This window comes from Podarcis pityusensis (genome assembly GCF_964106645.2).
Source record: "Podarcis pityusensis genome assembly, chromosome: 14".
Classification (NCBI taxonomy): domain Eukaryota; kingdom Metazoa; phylum Chordata; class Lepidosauria; order Squamata; family Lacertidae; genus Podarcis; species Podarcis pityusensis.
The window spans coordinates 221,203-230,121 of NC_138039.1; positions in this window are offsets into that span (position 1 = coordinate 221,203).

Sequence of the window (8,919 nt, forward strand, 5' to 3'; positions counted from 1 at the left end):
AGCCTAAGATCACTCAGTGGGGGCTGCATGCTTGCCTGTGACACTCACAAATACCAGGGCACAGTTCAATAACAAATGCATATGATTATTTTGCTCTTACTACACAGTGCTCTAAGGAGATCACTTTGGAACAAGTAATTATTTCAAATTGCTGAGTTTCACCTTACATCTTGCCAAATCCCACATACATTCTATCAGGCCTTAAACACAAAGTGTTTAAAAAATAAACCCTGTGTGAATCAGACTCCCAGTGAGAAATTCTGAACATGCAGGTTTTCTTGGATCACATCTTTGTCACTTCCCTTTATCAAAATAAAGCAGAGCCATTTAACCTAATGCAATTCTTGGTGGATGACAGAGAAATCTGCTTTTCTGCATAACTGTTGGCCAAGATGAGAGGAACATTTCTGCTACTACTACTTCTCTTCCTCTGGCTCCAGATGCCTCCAACTGAGTGCAAGGAAGACTCTGAAAGATGCACCATGACGGATCCTTTCCAGATTCCATACCAGTATTATCAAAGATGGGACTTAACCATTGAAGGAATTGGAAAATATTTTTTCTTCTCTTTATATTGTGATCTCGGCATCTTCTTCTGTATTGCCTTATTCCTCATCTGGAGGTTCCTGTCTTCTGCCTCTTCTGCTTTCTCCTCACCTGATCTCATGCTTGATCCTCATCCTCCCTCTGTGTTTCCTTTCACATCAAGGATGGATGCTTTTACTTTGCAGCAAAGCTTGATTCCCACATTCACAATCAGCATCATTTCGTCTGAAAGTCACAGATGCTGTAAGATCATAGTTTTTGGATAATATTCCCTACTATAAAATGTAAACGATATTGTACAATAAAAACCGCAGTGTTACAACCCCTTTTTTTTCTTTGCACAACAAAGGTTTATATCTAAGCCATATCCCGAGTAGGCTCACTGAAATTGATACAACCATCCTCTTGTCCAGTAGCACACAAGGAAGCAATTGCTGTTTGCTTTAGCAACCTGTGAGGGGCCATGATTTAAAGCTCCTGTGGTCCACCTCCACATAAGGAAATAACTTATGTACATGTGTATCTTGCAGGATGTGAATGTTCTGCACAAAATTAGATGCTCTGTTCCTGAAGCTGAGTGAATATTTTCCATGGGTTTCAATTATCAACTGTTAGGAGACAATGCATATGATATACAATTAAATTGGCTTTTTGATCTGAATATATTGCTTGAATCCCTTTCCTAAAATTTTCACCAAAGTTCATTTCCTCTAGAACTTTTTTCATGAATTTCCATGAGATATCATCAAATGCTTTCTCAGCATCTAAAAACATCAACGCTGCCTGTTTTTCATTTCTTACTTCCAGGTATTCTATAACATCTATAATATTTCTGATATTGTTCTTCATTTGTCTGCCTGGAAGAAACCCTGCCTAACTGTCCATGGGTTTCAATTATCAACTGTTAGGAGACACAATGCATATGTGTTGTTTGCTTATTTGTTTTATTTAATCCTTTGGAATTTGCCTGAAAAAGCCAGAAAATAACCTGTGTAGTGTACTTAAAAAGTTGAGGAGCAGGATATATCTGACACATAGCACAACTATTTTATTAGTGGAGCACCAAAGTACTACCAGAATATTCTCTCCCTGGTTTTTAGCTGTGATAGAAATCAACGAGAACCCTAATATTGTACTGAATATAAGCTTTGGGTTCCACCTCTATGAGAGCTACTTAAATGCAAGGATGACTTATCAGAACACCCTGAAACTTCCGTCCACCACAGAAAGGATTGTCCCCAACTTCAAATGTGACAAGAAAAGAAATATGATAGCTGTTATTGGGGCAGTTAACTCTGATGTCTCCCTTCACATGACTACGATCTTAGGCATCTACAAGATCCCACAGGTATAGTGAGTGTGTGGGCAGTGGAGCTTTTCTGCCTCTGGTACAATAATTCTCTTCTGGGTTCTCCATACTTTCTTTAACTTTGGTTCCCTTTTCTGAAAAAGAAGTAAGAGAGAAAAATATGTAACTGATAGAAAAGCGTCTGGCTTTGCACATTTTTTTCAGTAAAACGTCCTACCAGCAAAGATACAGAGTTCTTACTGATATTCATGGTGTACATGTTGGGCAGGGAGCTCTGCAGTCGTGGCTGTAGGGAAAGGGCTTGGATGACTGCCTGACCTCCTGTCACTTGTGTCCCTGCAGCTTGTCTGGAAGTAGAGGGGGATTGGGAAGCGGGACGAAGGTTAGTACAGTGCCAATGCACCAGTAGGAATTCTCCTCCTCCCAGTAAGCTGCATTTTGGTTCACAAATTGTTTCAGGAATTGTGAACTAGGAATAATAATAATAATAATAATAATAATAATAATAATATAATAACAATAATAATAATAATAATAATAATAATAATAATAATAATTATTTTATATGCTGTCCATCTGACTGGATGCCCTCAGCCACTCTGTTCGGCTACCAACAAAAAAAATTATCATGAGTTCCAGTTCAGGTAAATGTAATATCTCTTAAGAAATATTTCACATTCTACATACTTCATGGTAAATGATAAAGCTGACCAAGATGTTGTCATTGATGGGTAATGGATTTAGTGTTTTATGTTATAACACCTCTAAAACAGGGAACTTGTGCTTACATTCGTTCAAATTCCTCCAATATATAAAACTAAAGACTATATCTTTACATTCAATGAATTCTCATGGGTTCCACTTCAGGCTGTTATATGGGATGAATCCTAACCGTTTGCTGTAACTCTATCACTGCTATCAATTGTGAGATTGACTTCTTCCTTAGATTGCTTATTGTGTATTAGCTCCAGTGAGGAGGACCGAGTTGCAACTCCAAACCTTCTTCCGGACGGTGCCCAATGAGAAATATCAATATGCAGGGATTGTCAAGCTGCTTCTTCATTGCCAATGGACGTGGGTCGGACTTGTTGCATCAGATGATGAAAATGGAGAGAAGTTTATGGAAATCTTAGGGCCAATGCTTTCCCAGCACGGAGTCTGCACAGCCTTCAATGAAAAACTGCCATCCTTATCTCAAGGGATAGATCATTTTATCTCACTGGCTAAGTTCTCTTTCCTGATGGACTCAGATGTCAATATATTAGTGCTATGTGCAGAACCTCAAACTACTGCAGCTGTGAAGTGGTTGACATATTTCTATTCATTAGATGAAGATACTGCAGAGAATTCTAAAGGCACAGTGTGGATTTTGACAGCCCAATGGGCCTTCTCATCAGAAACAATGCAACGGAATAATGATATTCAACTCTTTGATGGTGCCCTGTCTTTTGCAATCCACACAGAAAAAGTCCAGGGATTTAAAGAATTCCTTCAGACCCTAAATCCCAACTCTCCAAATGGAGATGGGTTCCTCCAGATTTTTTGGGAACAGGCATTCAGCTGCTTATTTTCTGTTTCCAATGAGCCCAATGAAAGCAGAGACACATGCACTGGAAAAGAGAGTCTGGAGAGCCTTCCTGGGCATATTTTTGAAATGACCATGACGGGTCAAAGTTACAGTACCTATAATGCGGTTTATGCCATTGCATATACTTTGCATAAGATTCTCTCATCCAGGCCAAAACACAGAAGGATGGCAGGCAGAGGTGGACTCGATCCTTCAAATCTGCAACCTTGGCAGGTAAGATTTCATATTTGGAATAAATCTTTGCTTGGGGCTAATCTAATGGGCGATGACACACAGTCCATAGAATGAATACACATGGAAGAAAAACACCTCTTACAGCATTTACCTATACTGTACAAAACAAATATTCTTTTCAGTTTTCCTTGCCTTCAAGTTGTTTCCCTTGCCTTCAAGCTGGAGCCAGAATCAATATATTCCCTGTACTTCCCCTTCAAGTTGCAGAGGTGGAAGTATCTCCTCCTGCACTTCCTCAAACAGAAATGTCACCTCTTTGTAGAACTGAACAATGTGGAAGGAGCTGCATGTTCTGCTGTCCTATGTGTTTGTGATGTTGATATGTCAGGAGTGGTGAAGAAGGAGGCATGTTAAACTGGGTCTCATGATGTGTTGATATCAGAAAGATGGTATGTTTTTATCCAGGAAGAACCTCTCCAGTACTTTCCTCGGGCAACATCTCAGCCTTTGACATTGCACAAACCACTGGTGTTGGTCTCTCAGCACCCCATAATAATATTTTTCTTTAAAACCACTGAAAAACCTCCAACATTAAAAACTTCCCTGCAATATGAGTACTTAAAAAAACTGAATAGATGCCAAACATCATAATGCATATAAAAATGGTTCTGAAACTAAACTTGTTTCATTATATATGTGACAATGCACAAAGTCAAGCAAGAGAAGGAGATCTATCAAGAATGAAGAATTCATTTGAAAATATTTAGGTATGTTTCTACCTCTGAGTGCCAAACTATTCTGTCCACCAACTAAAACTATTTTCTAGAGCCTGAAATTGTTTCTACACAAAAGAGAAACTTATGTGGCTATTTTCAAATATTATTGCCTGGTCAATTTTTTAACATGCTCCTGGAAAGTTCCTTATTTACATGGGGCCCACAGATTATGCTCACTTTACATATGGGATTGCAACCTCATGATGGTGGGGGAGAGTAAATAAAGAATGACTTTGCACGATTCTACCTTTGCACATGGAACCCCTGAACTGAACCCTCAAATACTTAAATATCAGGCCAAGTGGATTTTATAGAAATCCATATGTGCTCCAATGTTGGACCACACCATTTTTTACTCCTTCCCATTGTGTGACATGTATTGATTGATACTATTTCCTTTGCCTTGTTTTATCCTGTCTAACACCAATAAAGCATCTTATTCTGTCTAGCTTCTGTCTTTCCTGAGGAGCATCTCCTTCAACAACAGTGCTGGGGACTTTGTGTCTTTTGATGAGAATGGGGAATTGGCAGCTGGATTTGATGTTCTGAACTGGGTTACTTTCCCCAACCAAACCTTCCTGCGAGTGAAAGTAGGAAAGGTAGAACTACAGGAATCACACTATGTCGACTTCAGCATGGATGAAGAAGCCATCACATGGCACAAAGCATTCAGTCAGGTGGGAGTGGACTTGTAAAAAGGGAGCAGTTTCTTAACATTATGAATACAAATACAAGAATAAGGTCCGATATTAATAACATACTTAAGTCCAGTAAAAGCATGAAGGGGTTCTTACAATAGAGTAAGCTCTCCTGCCAGGCTTTGCTAGGTCTCATTGATGTCGGAGTAAAGGGGAAGGGAAGGTCAAGGACACCTGGATGGTGAAGTCCAGTCAAAGGCGACTATGGGGTGCAGCGCTCATCTTGCTTTTCAGGCTGAGAGAGCTGGCATTTGTCCACAGACATATTTCTGGGTCACGTGGCCAGCATAACTAAACTGCTTCTCTTTCTGGCTAGGTGCTGCCCCTTGGTTTGTGTAATGATCGGTGCCAGCCAGGCTACAGCCGGAAAAAGAAGGAGGGGCGGCCATTTTGTTGCTATGACTGTGCTTCATGTCCAGATGGGATGATTTCAAACCAAACGGGTAGGAGACATCAGCTGCACTTTTATAAAATGCTTCCTAGTCTATTTCAACAGTTTCCCCTTAATAACAGTTCAGTACTTCTAAACAGGACAGCAGTTGCACTCAGATCTGGAAGAAAGAAAACAGACACAGATAGTTAGGCGAGAGCCACAACTTTAACATTTACAAAGTAGACCTATGGAAATAGGTATGGATCATGTCCAGAGTTCTCTGCCTGCTCCCCACCTGCCACAGCTTGCGGAGTCAGGGGAGACTTGCCTCACCCTCCATCCCCAGAGTTTTAGGGCTGAGAGCCAGAAACACAAAATCAGATTCTGCTGCTCCAAGATATCATAGCGGGCTTCTCACTTTTCAGCAGAGATGACCGTTTGCTCTTTCAATGGCACCATATTAACAGTCGTCAATACTTTGCTTCCTAAATTCCCGGTGATTTGATCAATACCACCTATATGGTTTATGAAGAAAAAAATACATATTGCATTTACTGGTTTCCACTTATCTCTGATACTTGCTTCTAATTAATGGCTCAGAATTGTGTTTTGGGGACAGAAGCAATATTTACTTCAAGGAGATTTGAAAGGCCATTGGAGAGGGAGGAATCCATTTCATTACAAAGAATGAAAAATGCCAGAAGGAAAAGGTTGCCTTATTTATTCAAACTCATATATCATTTATTTGACTTTTTTAGATATGGATAATTGTTTCAAATGCCAAGAAGGTCAATTTCCAAACCACAACAGAGATCATTGCATTCCCAAGAGCCAACATTTCCTTTCCTACACAGAGCCTTTGGGATTCACATTAGCTGCCTTAGCTCTGCTCTTCGCTCTGGTCACAGTCTTGGTCCTTGGCATCTTCTGTAAGAACGGGGACACTCCCATTGTCAAAGCCAACAACCGGGACCTCACCTACACTCTGCTCCTTGCCCTCTTGCTCTGCTTCCTCTGCTCCTTGCTCTTCATTGGCCAGCCTCACCCAGTGAGCTGCTCTTTACGACAAACGGCCTTTGGCATCATCTTCTCCATTGCGGTGTCTTGTGTCTTGGCCAAAACCACCACAGTTGTTCTGGCCTTCATGGCCACCAAACCAGGATCCAGGGTGAGGAAGTGGGTGGGGAAATCTCTGGCCAACTCTGTTCTTCTGGGTTGCTGCTCACTTCAAGCCAGTATTTGTGCTGTTTGGCTCTGTACGGCTCCTCCCTTCCCAGATGTGGACATGAACTCTTTGGTGGAGGAAATCATCATGGAATGCAACGAAGGCTCTGCCCCCATGTTTTATTGTGTCCTGGGGTACCTGGGATTCCTGGCCATGGTCAGCTTCACCCTGGCTTTCCTGGCCAGGAAGTTGCCAGACAGTTTCAACGAAGCCAAGTTCATCACTTTCAGCATGCTGGTGTTCTGCAGTGTTTGGCTGTCCTTTGTTCCCTCTTATCTGAGCACCAAAGGAAAGCAGATGGTGGCTGTGGAGATCTTCTGCATCTTGGCCTCCAGTGCAGGCTTGCTCGCTTGCATCTTCTTCCCCAAATTGTACATAATCATTCTGAGGCCCGACTTGAACAGCAAAGACCACTTGATTCTGAGGAGCAAATAAGAGTCAACTTGTGTTGATCCCTTTAATTGTTGCATTATTAGAAATGCAGACATTTGTTGGAATAAAACTGGCCAAGGAAATCCCTTGTGTGTCCCAATTCATATCTTTTTCATACTCTGTGTTTTAACTTGTCATTGTCTCTTGTCATTGTCTATTGTCTGTTCTCAAAGTTGTTTGCACAGAAATCTAAGTTTAAACACAGTGATACACAAGAACATTGGGAGAACTTGCTGGATCCGGCCCATGACGCATCTAGTCCAGCATCCTGTTCTCACAGGGGCCAACCAGATTATCATTAATATATTTATTTATTTGTATACCACCCTTCATTTATTTCTTCTTCTTCTTCTTCTTCTTCTTCTTCTTCTTCTTCTTCTTCTTCTTCTTCGCCCATCTGACTGTGCTGCCCCAGCCACTCTTGGTGCTTCCAACATATATAAAAACATAATAATCAATACTTTATTGCGGTCCAAAGACCCATAAAACATAAACCATAAAACAATTTCAAAACTAGATACAGTTTAAACAACCAGACAGACAGATGGTAGAACCAAGGCAGTCATTTTGTTTCACATAGGGCATAATGATCTTTGTTTCTTATAACCTCCGATAGAACCTTTGCCACGGCCAGTGTAATATCATTTGACCTGTCTTCCAAAAGATATTTAATATGGGAGGCTTCAGATTTTCCCTGCAAATTTGCCAGTAAGGGTTTGATCAGTGGGCCCCTTGCTTGCTCATGTTGCCCACAATGCAGTAGGATATGCTTCATACAATCAATGTCCTGGGAAGGTAAACAAAGCCTATTCTGATAGGGGATGCCTCTCAGTCTGCCATTTAGAACTTCCGAGGGAAATGCATTTAGTCTGGCTTCGGTAAATAAACGCAGATAGGTAGATACAGACAAATTCCTAAGGTATGAGGATATCTGAAAGTCGTACCTGTATTGGGTTCCAGCTGCAACTGGGCTACAAATTACACAAGATCGGGATTACAGGTCCCTATGTGAGATGTCTCAAAGCCTTTGCCTCAGGGATTCAAGGGGAGTGTAGTAACCCAGATGATATAAGAGGTATGATGGCAGTCCAATCAAGGTAGCTTTTCTGGCCATAGTTTTCAGCCATGGGCTGACAAACTTCTCGTTGGTTAAATGTACTAATAATCCCTTCCCCAGGCTGAATACTGAGATCTTGAGCCAGTATCTCAAGGCAGCCCACCAAGCATTCACCTGTTTCCAAAAATAGAATTGAATTTGGGACACAGTTTGGGACCTGTAATAGGGACCGAAGAAACTGCCTGGAACCCGTCCAACTTAGGAAATGAGCCATTGTACCAGACGTTTGAAGCATAGAGACATTGGGAAACATATTTTGCATTAAAAACCCTTATGGCTGATGGCCTCCCCTTGTAAAAAAAAAAAAAAAAGGCCTCCCCTTGTAAAAAAGAATCGGAGTATAGCTGTCAACAGTCTGACAGCAATTTCTTTGTTAAGAGGGAAACATAAAAGGGAGAAAAGTAATGAAGTCTGCCTAAGCATCTTTGACTATCATTATTGTTCTCGGAAGTTAAACACATTATCAGAAAAGCTTCTAAGAATAAGCTGCACACGGAGGTAGCAACTCCTTCCAGCTGATTTATAGCAGAAGAGACTCTTGCCAAAGGAGCTGAGCTGAGAGGGCCTTGCGGAAGAGGCTGTCAGGAAACAAATCCTCCATTATCTGAAAAGAAAGGAGAAGGGAGCTTGTGAGCTGGGAGTATTGAGGTTGAGCAGCTTCTGGGCAGGATGAGGCCCACC